At 39.8% G+C, this 20,135-nt stretch overlaps 1 protein-coding gene across 3 annotated transcripts in view; it reads left to right on the forward strand.

Moving 5' to 3' along the window:
- The first annotated feature begins 225 nt into the window (after positions 1 to 225).
- The window catches only part of LOC134533443 (mucin-5AC-like), a 207,968-nt gene continuing 188,058 nt past the window's right edge, over positions 226 to 20,135 (forward strand). Inside the window, exons 1-2 of one of the 3 annotated variants that reach the window (XM_063370981.1) lie at positions 226 to 331; positions 441 to 583. The gene's annotated coding sequence lies outside the window, so the exon portion shown is untranslated. Of the gene's footprint in view, positions 584 to 20,135 lie in introns of all 3 variants that reach the window. The other 2 variants (XM_063370975.1, XM_063370968.1) reach the window with 2 other exon arrangements.

Consider the following 20,135-nt stretch of genomic DNA (forward strand, 5'->3'; position numbering starts at 1 on the left):
GTTTTAAATTTTAAGCTATGCATAATAATGAAAACATTTTTTTTAACGTTTCATAATGCTTTGGGCTGCATTATTTTTTTATTTTAACCTAATGTTAAAACGGAACAGTTTTAGGCTGACTTGGTCCAGTACTAAACTTTGATAGTAAGAGAGGCGGGAGAATGTATTTAAATGCCGGGAACATTCCGGTTGATGTTTTCAGGCCGGGTAGTAGCGCCGCGCGCATGCGCAGTCGCTCGTTTGCCCGCGTCTCTCCGCCTCCAAGGCAACGCGACGGTGCGTCATTCTGTCATTCGCGGGGCTGGAGGAAGGTTCGTCGGTTGTTGGGCAGGTGGGGTTACCTTGTCAGCTGCTCGCGCATCCGGTAGATTTTTTATTTCATTTTATCCTGCCACCTGTCACGTGCTCTTGTGTCTAGACGTAACGAGCTTATTTCACAGGGCTACTGCGAGCCCGCAGGACTGGCCGAAACATGCTGCAAGCTGCGTGTGTTTACAAGACTTTACAAGGACAGCTGTGATTTCGCACATGATGTTCCTGAAAACAGGATCTAAACATGTGAATGCTTCGATAATTCTGAAAGGTAAGATACATTTATTACTCTTTTAATCTAAGTTATGAAAATCTTAAGGCCTTAAAGTTTTCATACGAATTATTGCATGATATTTAATTATTCTTTTGGATCCACTATTTTTTTTTATTTAATGATTTACATGCAGAAAGAAATGACTTCATCTTATTAAGGTTATTTTGAACAGAAATCATTTTCTTAAGTACGCTTCTTGATTTTACATACAAACAATTCTCATTGTATACAATTGCTTTGTTTGAAAATATATCATGTGGTCATTTTATACTGCTTGTAGCTATTGAAAACAAATCACTGATTAATCCAGATATATTTCAGGATATGGTTTTCAGATCAATGTTAGTGAATGAGTTACAGTTAAGCTTTACTATGTTTTAGAATTTCGTATAGATCAACTTGGGAATTGCAGCGGTGTTCACCTATAAAAAATTGCATTTTCTTAAACTGAGGGTTAATGACATGCTGTATTGATTATTTCTTATCACATTAAGGATAAAAGCTGGGAATTTTTGTTAACAATTAATATTGTTTATAGTAGATTCCCCGCCCCCTTTTGGTAACTCAGACCCTGGTCAGCTATGATGATTCCCCAATTCCACAAAATACTCCTTTTCTGCAATTAAAAAAAAGTACCTACAAAAATTACAACGTAAAAAATTGTCACATTAAGCCATTGTTAAATAGGTCTGCTTTGTATTCTTTTCTTCCATATTATAAAGAAATTATATAGGAAATTTACCTTATGGTTCGGTCTCACATGCCGAGTTGTTTATTTCTGTTTTTTGCCACTAACTTTTAATTAAGTTATTTTCTTGTAAATTAGATATTTATGCAACTTTGCATCACACAACATCATATTCCTTTCTTTATTTAAAAAAATGTTATTTTAAAATTTAATTGGTTACGCAATGATGAAAAATAACGATCATTCCGTGCCCTTTTACCGCTCTCAGATTATATATATATATATATATATATATATATATATATATAAAAGCCCAAAAACACTTTGATAAAATTTTAGACAAATGCTAAATTGCGAGAGAGCTATCGCAATAAATTTACAGTAAAAACCCAAAAATACTATGCATAGCAAAGAAAATGAAATAAGTAACTTGATGTGATAGAGCAAGCCTTGAGGAAAAAATTAATATTGAACGTTAATTATTAATTTTTACAACTTTATCGTCAGTGAATTTAAATTCAATATTACATAATGTTGTTGGGTTGTAGACTAAATATAGAAAAGTTATTTAAAATGTATATTTAGTCAAATTTACATACGAGTATTTTTATTGAACGAAGTTCCTGATGTTATTGAAGGGAATGGAAACTTATCTTCATAATTAAAAACTATTTATAATTTAAAATTATTTAAAGGGAACATATAAGCTATGTTTGTGTACTTGACTACCTTCCTCATTTTTCTTCACCAGTAATTTTTTAATTATTTATCTACTACGGTTTTAAGAGTTCAGCTCACACAAAGTAGAATCCCTTTGAAATCGCCGTATGGATACAGGTAAATGGCCAACTGAAATACACGTGGTAAACAACATATATATTCTTTTTTTTTTAAGAGTTACCAAAATGTATTGTTTTGAATATTGTTACTAGACATGTTTTATGCATAATACGTTGGTATAGCTAGCTCATCTGCTAGGATGACTTGCTACCCCTGAGTCAGTTAAAATCGTAACTTATCAGTTTTCCTCTTCCATTACGTTACGTTGAGACAAACGCCTGCCACACATGTGTATCTAAATTTATTTCAATAAGTCTGTTACATCATACATAGTGTTTCTCAACTAAATCAACCTATAAAACTTTTAAGTTCTTGGTGTTTGCTTCACCTTGATATGACAACGTATCACATCCGAATTCATGAATTTCAAACCCTTGGTCAGCTAAGAATATTTTCATTTTAACGAACACCAGACACAGTTGAAGCAAAAATCCTGTGGCCCAGCCTAATCAAACTGAATTCCCCCCCCCCCCCCAATCTAAGGTGGTATTTAGTATTTAACCTTTTAAAACGTAAATGAATTTAATAAAAATTATTTTGAAGTTGGTTCACGTTGCAACATTCCAGTCTGTGTTGCTGTAGACACGGAATTCGCCAATTTGTTTGAAAGTTGTTGGAGCTGCTTGGGTGGTGGAACAAATCTGCGATTATGAACGGATCTTTCGAAGGCTAGTAACGCCCTGCAATCAAGCTATGATTCATTGGATCAATGCGTTTCTTTGTCTTGTAAGAAGAAAATACGCATTAAAATAGATTAAAGTTTTTTTTTAAATCCTGGAAGTTAGCATTTTTGGTATTTAGCACCGACAGAACTCGGGTTTATAGACTTAAATCAACGTGATGATACAAATCTTAGAACACTTAGGCCGATAACAATCGATTTATATGTTAGAGGCGTTCATTTAAAAAAAAAAAGAAGTAAAAAATTTTGAATACAACTTCGCTGAACATTGGGTATGATTTTTTTTAAATTCGACCAAAATAAGAAAACGGTTTGTAATTTGTTGACACATGTGCATAAACGTCTTGTGGGCAAAATTAATCCACTCAAATAAATATTTACAGACATTTTAGGTGGGGCATCAAAACGAAATATGGTATGAATTTAAGTCCACGTTTTCAGTCAAACAAATTCATTTTACAAAATTTTAGAGCATATCGTAGCCAAACCGAAATTGCCGTCAATTTTATGTCCGTGAAAGTTGATTAAGTTACCAACTCGGTGACCTAAAGTAAACTGAAGCGTCTATTTATGCGGGGTTAAAATAACCTTTCACAAACTAAATAGCATATAAGTTATACTGTCTTATTCTTGAGTTACAGCTTGTCTTTTTTTGGATAGCATTTCCTCACCTGCCTCTCTCCAAGTGAAAGTTAAGCCAAGCCACAGATTTGCCTTGAGCGTATTTTCTTCCGGCCCAACAGGATGTTCTGAAAGACAGAATGAACACAGCTCTTTATAACTGGCACGTTTTCAGTATTTATTCACTAATATTCCAACATAAATATCTCGTTTCACAGAAAGTGGGTCGCGTTCATTAGGACTATCCCTGCGATCCTTATATGGGTTGTGAGCCTGGGGTTAGAATTCACTGGCCTATCTCCAGTGGTTTCCGGTCACGTAATGCCTATACGAAACATAAGTAATCATTTACTTACAAAATTACGAATTCTCTATTATTCAGAACTTTAAATTGAAGGTTATTGGGTAATTTACATATTTAAAAAGTAAAATTATCATTCTAAGTAAAAATAAAAACATTGTAAACCTGCAATAATTTACTTTTATGTGTAATGGTTTGGTTATACGAGATATGGGGCTTAGGTGGTAAGGGTTGTGCGTTGTTTGTATAAAAAAAATAATTAACATAGTAGCATTTCAAAGATTAGATTATGTAGAAATAACATGAGTTGTTGACTGGTGATACTCTCTTAATCGACATGTAAAAATTTGCGAAAAAAATACTGCGTCAGCGTTTGGTAATGATTGCAAAAAAAAAAAAAAAGTTAAATCTGACTGCATCCAAATGAAAACTTACAAAAAAATATGTACAAAGTGGAAAATTCGAACACAGCTCAGAAGAAATCTTAAGAGAGTGAATTTGCAATTCACTAAAAAAGAAAGTAGGAATGTAAAAATGATTTTTCAATCATCAAACATCTGTGAAATTCATTTTTGCTATACGATGCAATGATAAAATTGTTTTATTTCATCTGGAAATTCAAAATACATTTCTTTTTGTCGTGAAAAACCAATCTGGAGTAAGGATCTTAGGCTTTTGCGGCCATTGTCTGAAGTTGCTTGGCCTCTCTCTTCTGATTGGATGGGCTGTCTGGCCAACCATTCCAGCCAATCAGAAGAGACGAATCCACTGATTTTCCAGCACCTCCAGCCAATCACAGAAGCCCAACTCGGACAGGCCAACCAGACAAACCAACAGGCAAACCAGACGACAGGAAGTCTGTGATTGGCCCATAGCTGCAGCCAATCGGGAAACATTTCTCTCTCGGGCGAGAGTTTTAAAAGGCAGGATAACTTGTAATAACCTCAGTAGGTAACTCTACCCTGATGATAGTGACTGCAACGTCAACCGAAAAGTCGGTGCTATATTTGCCTTGGACGCGGCTTACAACCCAGAACACAAGCAACGTCAACCAATCAGTAGATTGGCATACTAATGAAATAAAGCTAAACATTTTGAAATTACATAAAAATTTACACCTGGAGATCGTGATTCATCGCAAAACTACCTGTAACTTCATTTTACTGTAGCTATTAGTTGGATGCTGGAAGATATATTATTAAACTGGTGTAGTTATTTACATACCGATCTATGAATAACTCTCCGTTATCTCAGCTACTGCTTTCTCATTAGTAGGTATGTTTGGTATGTTCTGGGGCAGGGGCTGGTGTCGGGGTATTCAGGGGATTCGAGGCGGCCATCTTGGATTTTGTCACTTCCGGCGGCCATCTTGGATTTTGTCACTTACGGTGGCCATCTTGGATTTGACCTTTGACACCGGCGGCCATTTTGTTTTCTAGAATTCTGCTATTTTGTTTTTCTAGGACATTCCGCCATTTTGATTATATAACTTCACATCCGCCATCTTTAAAATCTTTACTTATTATTCGATTTTAATAAAAAATTAAAATTTATAAAAAAACACGATGACCTCATCATCGAACTCCTCACTCCCGTATGTTGCACTTTTCGTTACGATGCCATCATCGAGCTCCCACTCCTACACATTGCAATTTTCGTTACTTCGATATCTTAAAAATAAATTTAAATATCAAAACATTTTTAAAGAAATATTATAAATTACTTAATTAAATTATAACATAATTATACCATCGTTGTCTGCTGGAGGCAGCCATCTTATTAAGCGGAGACCACCATTTTGATCTCATCTGTCATCATCGGGTGTACGCTTCTAAAGTTTATTGTTGAGTAGGAATGGAATAAATTCCACAGGCCCATTTTAACAGTAATTGTTCCTTATTGCGTATCTAGTTGAAGTAAAAAAATGTATGATTTAAGTTTTAAAAATCAAATATTTTTTTATACCTGGTACTGTTTTGCATCAATGCTTACTTTATTTTAATATTTTAAGTTAATGTACAATCGGATACGTTACATAGAACCATTTTTCCTGTCCACAATGTTCCTTATCGCCAGTGACCGTCTAGGATAGACTGCACTGTCCCATACGTACCCGGGCAAATGTCATCTGTTCATTGACTCTGACTTGTGAGCCGTTTCAGCTGGATTTTCCTGGATTCGCCACTTCCTTTGTTGAGATTTTCTCATTGGCTCACAATCCTCCAGATAAAATACGGGCCAATCACAGAAGAGGTACCAGGGTGTACCTGCTTGGATTTTAACATATCGCAAAATGAATCCGCGAAATTTTCTGGGGTCTACTTATCGAGTATCCATTCATATCTTCAAAATATAACATAATTTCGTAATTTTACAGTTTCATATCACAAACACATTCAGCTGCTTACTTTATTTTCATTATTTAGGTAGAAATACAATTGGATATGTTACACAGAACAATTGCCACTGGGAATAATGTTCCTCGAAGTTTTATACATGTTTTCAATATCAAATATATATTTAGGTAATTATACATCTTGGCATCACAAACACATTCTATTCCTTTATTTATTTTAATGTTTTATGTAAAATTCAACTGGATACGAAATAAGGAAATATTACCTATTTGGCTATAGGATGATCCACAGTTCTATACCTACTCGGACAACTGCCACTACCTGCTCATTGGCTGTTGACGTGCAAGACCTAATAACCAGAATTCTTATGATTCAAATTTTTTAATTTTATTTTCAGGGTATTTAATTGGCTTGGCGTGCTCCAGGTGAATTTAGGTCCAAGTAAAGAAGCAGCGAAAGGTACACAGTAATTTTTTTTTTAAATAAAACAGAAATATTAATTTAATATAACATATTGTTACGATCGCGCTTGGCTGCAGTGCATGCCATCGCCGCACTCGTTCGGCCTGTCTGCGCCCCCTTCCACCCGCATCCTCTCCCTGGTATCTCGTGTCATACTATCTCGCTACATCCTGACCGTCGCAGCGCGCACCTGCCTCAGATCGGGTTACTTAAAAGAGGCCGCACTGCGGAATAAAATGACTCAGACGCCTTTATCGGCGTTCTTAGAGCAGCCACCGCGTCCTTCGAGGACTCACGATGCGTTTCTGGGCATTTCGACGGCGAAGGTCGCGCGATATCTCGGAGACATGCCCGATTGTTCTGGATGGGAACCCAAGGGCTATTTAAGGAGGTTGGGCCGACCTTCGAGTCAGTCAGAGAGAGAGTCGGAGTGGGGAGTTCTCCCGCGGCGGAGTTTCCGGGCGATAGTGCCGCGGGTGCGGCAGAGTGGCGAAGTCCTTGGACGAAGGTTCCAGGGCAGGGAGTGAGTGAGATCAGTGGAGTCGGGAGTTTCCGGGCGATAGATTCGCGGGCGCGGCGGAGTCCCGAGTGAAGTGGCGAGCGAGTCGTCGAGTGGGATCTCGGCGAAGGGTGTGACGGCGGCGGCGAAGTGCGGCGACGGAGTCCCGCGGCGGAGACCCACGAGGGGTGCTGCGGCGAGAGTTGCGCCGGAAGTGCGGCCCAGCGAGGTGTGTGAAACGATTGACTGGGGAATTGACATTTCTTTACATGTAATTAATTATCTGCCATCTTAGAAGATTAATTGTAAGTGACAAGTAGTGGTAATAAATAAAACTGTGTGTGTAATAAAAATCTTTAATTGGGCTATCCTTTACGAACCCGCAGGTAAATCGTAACAATATATATATTTTATTAAAACTTACTGTTTCACCACAAATTAGTGTTCGCAGTAATAATTGGTTCGATTTCTTATAGGGGAAAGTATGATTTGTGTTGTCCCAGTTACTTTGTTACTGCTATGTTAACTACGCATATTAATAAGCATGATAAAATTAAATAAAGTCACATTATTCTTGAATGAAACATCAATTAAATTTTAAAATTATGCGCCAGTTTTCTTGAAAAAACGCATTTCATACTTGCAAAAAATATCAGCCATGTGTTTTACAGTGTTACAATATCTTCCTTATAGTACTAAAAAAACTGTTTCTTGGCAACATGATTTCCAAAGTTTTCTGTATACTTTTGTAAAAGTACAGAAATGTTTTTTTCTTTTTTTTTTTTCTGTGTAGACGCATTTAAATCCTAGCTTACCGCGAAGTGAATCCTGTTGGCTCTTCAGTCCTAGGGGGACAAGTAGGACTTTGGAGCGGTGTGTAAAAAAGGAATGGGAGGGGGTAATGGGGGGCAGCAAGATGAGACGAGAGAGACTTGCATCTCTCTCCATCGTCACACGCTACCTGCGACGTGCGACGTGCGACAACCAGGGCGTCACCTCGAGCTAGGCCGACCCTCACGGGACGCTGCCGTATACCGTCGCCGAGACGTCGAGGTGAAAAAAAGAAAAAAAAAAGAAAAGTGAGGGGGGGGGGGGGGGTCGGATGTCGTGAAGGCTCCAGAGCAACGTGGATAACAGTTTCCTCGACTCCACAGACTTCTAGACTGCAGGCGAAGAACTAATCAGGCTACCCCACACTGTAAATTTGTAAATTTATCACAACAAAATAGTATTCGCAGTAATAATGCTGCATTCTGTAGCGATCGGAAAAATTCGCGGATTCACTGAACTCTAGGATAGCCTCCATCCACTATCATCTGCATTTCTCAAGCCGACACGCGTGTTCATTGGGTGCTAACTTGTGAGGCGTCTCCACTGGTAGCTTGATTCGATGCTTCTTTGGTCGATAGTCTCTCATTGGCCCGGAGAACTCCAGTTAAACTGCGAGCCAATAGCAGGACCAGCAGAATTGTACACTTGTTTGAATTTCATCTTGTCACGAAATGAATTCGCGAATTTTTCCGGACTCTATGGATTCGGATTCTTACCCGGACATTCATGCTTTGTTTTTGTCCCAGTTCCACCAAAAGTTAAAGTTATTTGTGTACCGTTCCCTGAATAGTTTTCCAGTGTTAACTGCGCACATTTTCAAGCATAGTATAAGGATATAAAGCCTAACTATGCTTGAATTAAACATTAAATAAAATATTAAGTTGAGCACTAATTATCGAGAGAAATACCCACTATTATCTCGAGAAACGTATTTCATTGATGCAAAAATAACCATAGCCACGTATTGTACAAAATTTCCATTTATTACTTGTAGTATTGCAAACTATTTCTAGGCAACTGGTTTCCAAAAGAATCTTTTTTGTAAAAGTACAGAATATTTCAAACCGAACGGCTTGTATATCCTTTATCATGTAACTCGTCCCATGTGTGACTGTTCTCAAAAGTATCACCAGAGGTCTACGCATCCTCCAGTTTGTAAACACCTTCTCGTGATTGTGATTGTTAACGGACACCGTGTGTTTCTTCACAAGTGACGATTATTGGAACGGGTAACTCTAGTATTTACTGCTTCTGAGTTAACTGTCAAATTTGACCCACATGCTCTACGCCAGTGTCACATGCTGCTGTACGTGATACGCTCCGCCTCTCAGCCAGCCAAGTAGTTCGAGTCACTGCACTGTTACAAGTTACGGTAAATCAACAACACATTTCAACAAAGGATTCACCTAAAATAAACGAAGAGTTCTTTTGTAGTTTCAACGACATAAATCCATGGCGTATTTTAAACTTGTGATCTGTGTTTTTTTTTTGCGTTATGAACAGTGTAAACGCACACGTGGACGATACAATACTGTTATTGCACGTGTATTTTACAAGTATTTGAAGTTTTGCGTATATACCAAAATTATTCTTGTGGATTCATGCTCAAAGTAAGCGGATTTAGAGAGGTGGCACGGGGAACTTCTCCCCCCCCCCTCTGAAGGGTAAGAATATACACTGGATAAAACGACTTTTGAAGTAATAAACATGTATAATACTAGGTACAGACTACCGTTGTGGCAAACATCCTCCCCCTGAAGACAATCCTGGATCCGCCCCTGCTAAGTACCCGAAAGATCCATGGATAATTTGTAACATACATTTTTCAAAAAAAAAAAAAAAAAAAAAAAAAAAGGTGAAAATGTTTAACAGTGTGCCAACTGAGTCCAGAATTATCAATCAGCAAACAGTATGTAGTGACATAAAAATTTTTTGCAAATTTTACCAGGCAACATTTTTAACTCTAAGAGCACCTCTATGTATCTACATATATGAATAAAAATGTAAATGTTCTCGTACGTTCAAAATCTTAAACCTCTTAAAGTTCTTCACAGAATGCTTTGAAATTTCGGAACCACGTAGCATTCGAACACACGCTTGTTTTTATGTAACCTATGACATACCTGTGACAGGTTATAAGATAGATAAAAATATGGATAGGTGAACACATAGATACTTTAATTTATATGGTGAAATATATAGAGATATAGTTGTTTGCCATTTGGTTTTTTGTCTTTCGAGGCGTTGTATGTACCGTAGTTTAACGACCAGAGTCGCTCGAGTGTATACACAGTAGAATCCTAGACTGTCGCCGGTTCAGTGTTCTCCAGGTTAGATTCCACGATCCTCTGCATTCTCGGGAAAAACCTCACGTGTTAATTTGCTGCTGACTTGTGAGGCATTTCAACTGTGTAATTCGTGATTCGAGATTTTTTTTTGTTTTGTTTGGCTGATGGTCTCTAATTTGCCCAGAGTCCTCCAGATTACCTGCGAACCAATAGCAGAAGCAGCAAATTCTAGCATATCACAAAATGAATCCGCGAATTTTTCCGAACTCTTGTCTCCTCTACATACGAATGAATGGTTTAGTTGATAATACAAAACTGTTTTGTGATCACAAAAAAAAAACATTGGGGTAAAAACTGTTAAAAATTTATTCTGTGGGGCCTACAAACGGTTTTTTTTTCAGTGTAAAGAATATTCGAAAAAAAATGTGAATACGAATTGATGCCGTCGACTAAATCACGCAGCAGCCGGCGAAGTCTAACCTGTAGATCATTCATTGACTGTACGAATTTTTTCAATCCTTGCTAAATGCACTGTATTGCAGTGACGGTGTGTCGGCAGTAGACATGCACCTGAAAAAAACAAAAACTCGACCAATCACGAAACAGTGTTATAACTTCCAGTCGGTCCCTAAATATTATCGCGAAAAAAAAAAAAACATGAATTGGTGGGTGAAACTGGAATGGAATAACCCGGAAAAAAATGTATGCTCATCGTATCGCGGCAACTCCTGCCACGATTCCCACTTGGCGATAAACCCGGGTTCTAACCCAGTCGGCAAAAGATCCCTGATAGCCTTGGTGGAAGGGGCGGGTGATCAGACCACTCGACCACCTCCCCTCACCCCCCCCCCCCCCGAACTCCCACACATAGACTTCTCGACGGCAGAACCTCAGCTCAAGGACTACTGGTGAATGTCGCGGAAACCAACCAGCTCCTTTTTTTCCCGCTCCATACTTGTTTTCCCACCGAGCGCTGGAGACACGCGTCCGACATTCACGTTGGTCGAAGGTGCCACGTGACTGCAGGCAGAACCAATGGCTAGAGTCCGGAAAAATTCGCGAATTCATTTCGTGACAAGATGAAATTCAAACACGTGTACAATTCTGCTGGTCCTGCTCTTGACTCGCAGTTTAACTGGAGTTCTCTGGGCCAATGAGAGACTATCGACCAAAGAAGCATCGAATCACAAGCTACCAGTGGAGACGCCTCACAAGTTAGCACCCAATGAACACGCGCGTCTGCTTGAGAAATGCAGAGGATAGTAGAGGCTATCCTAGAGGCCATTGAATCCGCGAATTTTTCCGGTCTACCAATGGCTGATACACATAACTGCTGACACCAAGCCTGGTATTACAAGACGTTCAGGTAAGCTAGCGGGAAAAAAAAGCACTGCCTTGTTGGGACACAACCGTAACCTAACTCGCGGGACCGTATTCCAGAACGCGTCCAATCCGAATCCCGGCAAGGAAACAAATCGGCAGCAGTTTTAATAAACGGAGCCCTGCGCGAGGCTAGAAACTGGTCTCAACGCATTCTAGCGGACGTTTGGCAACCATCGAAACAATTGTCACGGCAAAAATACTAGAGATAGCAGCACCACCGCACAAAATTAGAACCGCCTTTCTAATTTTCTCAAGTAATTTTTAAGTTGAGAAATTTCTTGTAACAACCATTAAGTGTACAAAATGTATTCCACGATAGTTTCGCTAGCATAAAGTTTAATTTGGCACAAAGACACCCTTAAGTTCTCCCCGATGTTCACAAAATTTGACTATATAAGAGTTTTTGGCGCCAGACGCGGGTCCGCCATCTTGACGAAATGAACGAAAAATTGAGCTCTGCACATGCGCGAAATTTGTGCAGCAGATCGGCAACGGATAGGACATCTGAATCCGTTCCCTAAAGATAAGATACTGGCCGTGTCCTATCGTGCACTAGGAATACGGTTAGGGTTCAGGTGTGGCATATTGCTAACCTGAATCCTAACACGCCGACAGATGGGCCTAGAAAAAGAGTTCCCGTAGGTGACGCGGCTTCGCACACAGTTGAAACTTCAGGCGTAGTTAACAGCCCACCTTGCATCACCCAAAATAACACACTAGGTACCTTCACTGATATTTTGTGAGCTTTTTTTTTCTTACCAACTTCGGGTTGGTGGAGGGGGAGGTGAAATTATATACCTCCAAGCTTCTATCCCTCTTTCCCTGCCTCCGCCACTGTGGAGGAACAACCGACCAACTCGAGTTGCTGAAAGACGAGACACTGTGGTTACACGCGAAACTTCAGCGAGATGCCTTGTTCCCATGGCGCTTGGCTTGGCTAACCTGGCCTGATGTTTGCCACAGTACCCCGCGTCAGAGGCGTATCCAGCTCAAAAGAGGGGTGGGGAATTGGTAAATAAGGGGGGGGGGGATTTTTTTGGAATGAAAAATTTTTAATGGGGAACGAGGCTCAATGGTGCCATACAATCACAAACAATAACAAAAGGTAAAAAAAATCATAATTAGTAAAAAAATAACCTATTTTATCACCAATAGTTAGAGACCGGAAAAATTCGCGGATTCAATGACCTCTAGGATAGATAGCCTCCACTATCCTCTGCATTTCTCAAGCAGACACGCGTGTTCATTGGGTGCTAACTTGTGAGGCGTCTCCACTGGTAGCTTGTGATTCGATGCTTCTTTGGTCGATAGTCTCTCATTGGCCCAGAGAACTCCAGTTAAACTGCGAGCAAATAGCAGGACAAGCGGAATTGTACACGTGTTTGAAATTCATCTTGTCACGAAATGAATTCGCGAATTTTTCCGCTTCTTAGCCATGTTTTAATACATAAATAACAAAAGGAAGAACACCATTGGTACAGACCTGCAAAATTCGCGGATTCATTCGGCGATAGGCTAGAATTCAAACACATATATCTCTTAGACAATTTTGCTATTGGCTTACTGTTCATCTGGACGAATCTCAACCAGTTATAAACCCTCAACCAAAGAAGGATCGAATCACAGACAAACCAGCTGGGACGACTTACAAGTCGGCAGCCAATGAACTTGCGTTATTTGCCCGAGTGTACAGGGGTACGTGCAGTCTATCCTGAAGGCAATCGAAACTGCGAATTTTGCAGGTCTCTGACAATTGGTATTACAAAGCCTGCTGTGTTTGTCTCTGCTTTGATGTCCGGAATATATTTTTGTCACATCGTTGGATTAGCCTGTGCGGCTCTGTGTTGTTGTTGCAACTGTCTCGTCGTTGTTATCCCGCTGTGTTATTCTGAACTGTAATATTTTTCTAATTACTTCCAAAAAATATTCTGTGCTGTATATGTTTTTAATTTATTTTTAAGTCGGCTGATTTTGGCTAATTTTCTGTATGTTTGCATATTCTTCGTTTTTTTTTTGTGTCCGTCATTGAGGTTTCTTGTAACATGAAGTGTAACTAGCAATGACATATGTAAAAAAAAAGCTCAAATAAACCTTCCCTATTGCAAGAACTGTTTTACACCTTTGATAGCATGGATGGTAAGCAACTGCCTCCAGGAACGTTACTAGACTTTTACCATTCGGGGCTAGACTTCATATTGCCCCCCCCCCCCCCCTTTTTATTTTCCTTCAAACTATCCCAACTGAAACGTTTCCAGACACCACCTCATATTGCCACCACGTATATTAGTGTCACTATTGGAAATAATTTTTATTCAATTTGAAGGTAAATAAATAGATTTATTTGCAGTCATGTCTCTAATACACCGCAAGTTGGATAGTAAGCGAAAAATACCAGTTTTGAAAAATTTCACGTTATACGTGTATGTATCTTTCAATACAAATAATTCCGTTCATCTGCCCTCCAGAATTTTTTTGTGTGTTCTAACATTTACGCTATTGAAGTATATGTCTTGTAGTAAGAATTACTCTGCCAGTTTAGCGGCCCCTTTCCCCCTCAAATGCAGCACCCGGGGCACAAGCCCCTTCTGACCCCCCCCCCCCCCCCCCCGCTTGATAGTCCCTGGCTGCCTTACCCCTAAAGACCTGAAAAATTCGCGGATCAATGACCTCTAGGATAGCCTCCATTATCCTCTGCATTTCTCAAGTAAACACGCGTGTTCATTGGGTGCTAACTTGTGAGGCGTCTCCACTGGGTAGCTTGTGATTCGAGGCTTCTTTGGTCAATAGTCTCTCATTTGCCCAGAGAGCTCCAGTTAACCTGCGAGCCAATAGCAGAACCAGCAGAATTGTTCACGTGTTTGAATTTTAGCCCATCACGAAATGAATCCGCGAATTTTTCCCGTCTCTACTTACCCCCTTGTCCCTCGCTTGTTACGTGTTTGCCTCTCTCGTCGTGGCAACGCCAGGACTAGTTACTGCTCGAGTTATATTGGGGTGCCTCGACCTTTCCCCGCGAGATGTCGGTCAGTGGCCGGTCAGGGCCCGGATCGATCTACTGCACACCCTCACCGCGGCTCCTACACTGATTTTCAAAGGCAACTGCTGTGGGAGTGACGCTTTGTAGTGTCCCCACTGCCAGTTGAATTAAGTATAAAACAAGTCAGAAGTTTGGAAAAATGTTCATTATCTGTGGCGGACAGGAAAAGGTGAAAAAAAAAGGGGGGGGGGGGAGAGATTATCGCCCGTACTACCCGAAGTTGGGTGAAAAATTTGCGAAATATCACTGAAGACAGTATTTTATTTTTTAGTGACGCAAATTTCAGCTGTTTGAGAAGCCTCGTCGCCTACAGCTACTTCTGCAGTGTGTTAGAAGTTAATAATAGGCTAAGTTTCTTTGAATAAACGTATTTAAATTTTTAAAAATTTTTTTTTTTCAAGTTTCCCGCTATCGAAAACCACCGTCCATTAGAACCTGAGAAATTACATTCAGTAATGGGATTTAGGTCAGGACTGTAGATTGTAGGCTTTCGTGGCAAGTGTCACTAGTTACTTCCTTGGCATTTGGGTTAAGACCGCGTCCGAGGAGATGATGGGCATGCTCGACGTTTCGGCATGATTCGTGGCAGATTATTAGGGATCATCGATGCCTCTTGAATATGGCTACAAATAAGGCGTGCTGACAAACGAGGCACAACATAATTTTTACACGCACTTGGCTTCAATAAAAGGCGATGGTGACGAAGCAAGTGACTTCGACATGCGTCATTGCATTGTCTGCTGACAATAATAGTATTTCTTTTCTATTTTTAAAACTTAGAATGTCACGAAGGAAAACAGCTATGCAGTAGAGTTCCTTGTGGTCGGCGACACCAATAGAAAGGCGGGACTGCGGTGACTGGTATATCCTTGACTGCCAACCCCCTTCTCCCTCATGCACCAAAGCTGCAGCAACGTTCCCTTGGCGCGCGGAGGTGACCGGCACTGCTCCAAGGTCACACTCTGGTCTGCTCCAGCAGGCCGACCCCTGGAGCTCCCTGAGATAAAGAGAGACAGACAGAGAGACAGAGACACGCCCCTCCCCCTGCAGAGAAATTAAAGGCGCGCGCAGCGGGCATCCCGCTAGTCGGTAAACTGGTTCCAGTAGCTCCCAGCACGTCGATTCGTGCTGGAATCACAACAGCGCCGTGGTAGCGACAGACTTTCCGACCACACTGTGATTTTTTTTAAGTAAAATTTCAAGGCCGAATTTTAATGCAATGTTTTCGTGAAACATTGTTGTGAAACGTTTGTGTCACGAAGAGGACGGGGAATGGACACTTGGCCAAAGAGATATAAGTAGAGCACTATGCTATATACGTTGCTGGGCACGTTTTGATTCTCCTCTTTGTGCGATGAATCGTTCCCCGCCAAAAAACGAAAAATTGAAACGAAAGAATAAGATAGAGAGTGTGTGGCATGCGCTTGTTCCAGAAAATAGATATAGGTATCATATACAGACAGCTGTGAATGCCTTGAATTTTGTATTAGCTAACAACGTTTCTCCTTGTACAACCAGAAGCGTAGAGAGTGCTGTTGAGACAGTCCCTGCATTTTAATAATAGATATCGCTGCCTGTTATGAATTTCATATTTCGTTCAAAGATTTGGCGTTTTCCACATGACAGATTTTTTTTGAAGAAACAGTAACATCCACAGAACTAATATTTTGGCTATAATGTTTTCATTTCTATCCTTTAACTAGGGTACTTTCTTTAAATCAGATTAATAATATAAGTTTTTTTAGAAAATCGTCTTTGTTGTCTCTTTCTTTCTCTTTCTACCGTTTTGCCCCTTACGATGTACTTACGATTTAAGGCTAGAATTTTCAAAGAGTTTCACTTCTTTCACGTGTCCTGAGTTACACCCCGCTCTTTATTGTAAAAGAAAATGTGTATTCATGTAAAATTACAGGTGTCTGTAAATTTTTAAATTTGATTGAAAACAAATGATCCCTACAAAATAGTGTTCGCAGTAATACTAGGTTCGGATTCTTACCCGATGATTTATTCTTTATGTTGTCCCAGTACCTCCAATAGATTAACCGTTCCCTGAATAGCTTTCCAGTATTAACTGCGCATATTAATAAGCATGATAAAGTGCATTTATTGAATATACGATTTTTCTTTTCCATGGTTTAAAAAAAATATGCTTCAATGAAACATCAATTAAAAAAAATGAAATGTTGTGTTAAATACTCTGTATTATCACAAAAAAAATGTATTTCATATTTACAAACATATCCATATACAAGTTATGTACTAAGTTACAATATCTTTGTTGTACTTAGTATTACAAACTATTTCTTGGTGACTGTTTTCTAATGGATCTTTTGTAAATGTAATGATATTTTTTCGGTGTAAGTGACATACTCTTCGATTAGAATCTTCTTTCCTTCTATTTTTTTTTTTCGAGTCGCGAGAACCCGAAGTCTGTGAAATGGGCGTCAGAATATTGTTTTCGAAAGGTGTTAAGACTTGTGCATTGGTACACCTATTATTATTATTCGTGTTTTTTTTTGCTAAATGCATCTGCGTAATCTTTGAAATTTATTTACGCTCAGGGTTTATCCGAATGAATGTTTAATTTTAAATAAAACAATATTCATTGATTTCAAGAACTTGTAAACATTGATTATTGTTTATTTAGTGCGTGTGTAATGGCAAGTAAATTTTATTTATAATAATTTATGTTTGTTTGTCGCGTGGGTTACAATTGTATTTATACAATGCTTATGGTGCTTTTACCATTATCTAGATACTTTGTACCATTATATAGCCTTGTTTACTATGTACCACGATAAAGCAGTCATGGTACGCTAAAGTACCGTTATTAGACTGCAGTGTAAAGTAACAATAAAATGAATTTTTCTTATTATTTTTCTAAGAATTATAGTTAGTTTTTCAAGTGTTTTAAGCCATTCCGAATAAAAAGGTGTCAAACATTTTGATCACTCACAGTATTTCAATTTATTTATTTTGTTTTATACATTTAATTTTCATTTTATACCAGTACCACATCCTTTGGAAAATTTTAGTAAAATATATATGATATTATTGGTAGGGACTGGAAAAATCCGTGACCTCTAAAATAGACTCCACAATCCCTATATAATCGGGCAAATACCACCTGCTCATTGGCTACCGACTCCTGAGACCTATCAACTGGGATGCTTGCGTACGATACTTCTTTGGTTGAAGTTTTTTTTGGGAAGGGGGGGGGGGATACATTCAGATAAGCGGTGAGCCAATCACAGAAGCAGTATGAAGTTACATTCGTTTGGATTCTAGCATAACGCGAAACAATTCCGCCAATTTTTCCGGTCTCTGGATGTCGGGAGTTCGTGTGAAATGTGGCATTATTAGAGACCGGAAAAATTCGAGAATACATTTCGCGATAGGCTAAAATACAAATGGTTATACCTCAGTGCTGCCTCTGCTATTGGCTCACAACTCACCTGGATGACTCTGGGCCAATGAGAAACACCCAACCAAAGCTTTATCGAATTACAGGCTTCTACGTTGGGACGTCTCACAAGACAGCAGCCAATAAGTGGGTGACATTTGACCGAGTGTACGTAGAACTATGGAGTTCATCCTGCAGGTCATTGAACCAGCGAATTTTTTCCGGTCCCTAGGTATTATCTTTTGCCGGTGTGCCGTTGTTTCGAGTGTACCGCACCGCAACGAGACCCTTGTGGACCCAACGTCCCTGCGACGATGATGCCTCCCGGACGCTATTTGTGGAGTTTTTTGGATCTACTTTTCCCCATGCTATTATTAATATTTTTATCGTGTATTGCAATCATTTGTGCTATGGTATCGCTTGCATATTTATTCGTGTCATGTTCTGCAAGAAGAGACAACGAAGGCGTCTGGCATATTGCAGCTGTGTGTATGCATAGTGCGCATTTATTTACTAATATTTCGGAGCGTGTATTTTTCGCGAAAAGATTCCGAGGCTAGCTGAGAGTTAAAAAAAGTGTTTTATCGCCTGTGTTCAGGATTGGTTGAGATTCTCACAGGTACACGTCTCCAGTCAACACACCAATCACAGTTATTCAGCGCGGAAGAAAAGGCTTCGCGGATGGCTCGGTCAAACAAGGCAAAGGCTTATCATTAGGGCCATGCATATTTCGTGAAAATATTCCGAGACTAGCTGAAAGGTAAAACACTGTAGCATCGTCTGTGTTTCGTGATTGGGCGAGTTTCTTTCAGGTACATGACGATTTTTAAAACACCATACACAGTGATTCATTGCGGAACTAAATGCGTCCTGAGTGGCCCAGCCAAATAAGGCAACTACTTCTCTCGCAGACGGCCACCAATCACAAGGAAGAAACTGCTGGTTCGCGTATACCTTGTTGCAGTCTAACAGGCGTTTAGATTTTTTTCCCGCGAAAAATGCCTGCCCCTACTAATATTGTTATTGTACTACTTGGTCTATGCCATCTGTGGTATATTTCCGCTAAATAAAAGGGTTTATGAAACCAAAACCGAACCCAGACGCTATCGCCACAGATCGCCGAGCCACATCCGCACCGCAGCGGGCTTTCACGGGTTGGAACTTCCGGCCATCACGTGACCGCAGCGCTTCCGCGTTGCCCGCCGCGACTGCAGAAACAAACACTCGTCACGAACACAGCATAGTTCTTAAATGTGCAAAAATTGCGTAGTCTTGAAGCTGCATGAGACTGTTTCCATCGACAGCCCTCGATTGCATGGCCCCCACATTCGATTACGGGCCCTCGACCCAGGATCGGAGACGGCCCCCCCCTCTCCCCCTCCCCCTCATCCCAGTCACCCCAAATTTGTACACTCAAATGCTACATTATAATTAGAGTCCGGAAAAATTCGCGAATTCATTTCGTGACAAGATGAAATTCAAACACGTGTACAATTCTGCTGGTCCTGCTATTGGCTCGCAGTTTAACTGGAGTTCTCTGGGCCAATGAGAGACACTATCGAACAAAGAAGCATCGAATCACAAGCTACCATTGGAGACGCCTCACAAGTTAGCACCCAATAAACACGCGCGTCTGCTTGGGAAATGTGGAGGATAGTGGAGGCTATCCTAGAGGTCATTGAATCCGCGAATTTTTCCTGTCTCTAATTATAATTGCATGGTTATTTTTTACCTACAAACATTTTTAGAATGTTATTTAACCTGAAAATACAGGATATAATTATGGTTACTATTTTATAAGTCCAATCTAAGCTTTACTTATACAATATTCAATATGTTTTTTTCTAGTTTTTTAAAAAAATTATGAGATTAAAACATTTAAAAATAAACATGGCTGGTCTCGGGCCCTGGACCCAGGGGTCCACCCAGCCCCACCCTTATGGGGACCATGCTCCAGTGCGAAGAAAGACTGCGGTGTTGTCAAAATCATTAGGGGTTGGATAATTCTTTTTTAACGAGTGAGCTAACCCTGATAGTATGACGAAAACTATAAGTAATTTGCTAATAGAATACGCGCAGATAACGTTCCCAGTTATGATCACGCTAAAGTTTAAAAGTCTTCGGATATTACCATTTTCTTTTATTATGTGTAACATC

The sequence above is a fragment of the Bacillus rossius genome, chromosome 1, assembly GCF_032445375.1.
Source record: "Bacillus rossius redtenbacheri isolate Brsri chromosome 1, Brsri_v3, whole genome shotgun sequence".
Lineage (NCBI taxonomy): Eukaryota > Metazoa > Arthropoda > Insecta > Phasmatodea > Bacillidae > Bacillus > Bacillus rossius.